This window comes from Populus euphratica, unplaced genomic scaffold (assembly GCF_000495115.2).
Source record: "Populus euphratica unplaced genomic scaffold, PopEup_1.0 scaffold131.1, whole genome shotgun sequence".
Taxonomy (NCBI): Eukaryota; Viridiplantae; Streptophyta; class Magnoliopsida; order Malpighiales; family Salicaceae; genus Populus; species Populus euphratica.
In genome coordinates this window covers 172,410-173,399 of record NW_011500004.1, presented here as the reverse complement: position 1 = coordinate 173,399, position 990 = coordinate 172,410, and positions in this window count along the sequence as shown.

The following is a 990-nucleotide window of genomic DNA, read 5'->3' as shown; positions in this document are numbered from 1 at the left end:
GCTCAAAATTGGGACACCGCGGATACTTATGAGGCATCGAGTAAAACTCAACCTCATACATCTAGTGGAGGTATGTACAACCTTAGGAAAGATCATGACCTTCAAGCCAAGTTTGCATCTTTAGCTAGAAAAGTCGAGGCACTAGAATTAAAAAAGAGTGGTCAATTAAAATCTGTTGAAAACATTGTGTGTCAAATCTGTGAAACAAATAAACACTCAACCAATGATTGTCCAACCTTGCCTTCTTTTAAAGAATGTCTCCATGAACAAGCCCATACTTTAAATAGTTTTCAAAGGGCCAACCACAACCCATACTCCCAAACATACAACCCTGGTTGGAGGAATCACCCAAATTTCAGTTGGAAGAGTGAGAACAACAATGCACAAACTTCACAACCACCGTTTCAAGCACACCATAATTTTCAAAATTCTCATGTATATGCACCTCCTTATGCTCCACCTCCTAGAAGAAATCTTGAGGAAACATTGCATGCATTCATTGAAAAGCAAGAGACAATCAATACTCAACTTGCTCAAAACATGACAGATTTTAAAGATACTCTTGCTAAATTAACATCTGCTCTCAGTTTCCAAGAGAAAGGTAAGTTTCCATCTCAAACACAACAAAATCCCAAAGGGCAATACAATGCAAATGCAAGTAGTTCCGGAAGCCAACACATGGATCAAGTCAAATCAGTCACTATTCTGTGCAGTGGTAAGGTTATTGAAAAACCCTCTCTTGAACCTTGTGAGAAAGATGATGAGTCGATCTCTGAGGGTAAGGAAGGGGTTGAATCTGAAAATTACAAAGAAACGACTGATTCATCGCCAGCACTTCCATTTCCACAAGCCATGACCAAACAAAGAAAAGTCAATCACAACTCTGAAATTTTTGAAATTTTCAAACAGGTAAGGATCAATATACCTTTGCTGGTAGCTATTAAACAGGTTTCTTCCTATGCTAAATTTTTGAAAGATCTATGCACTGTG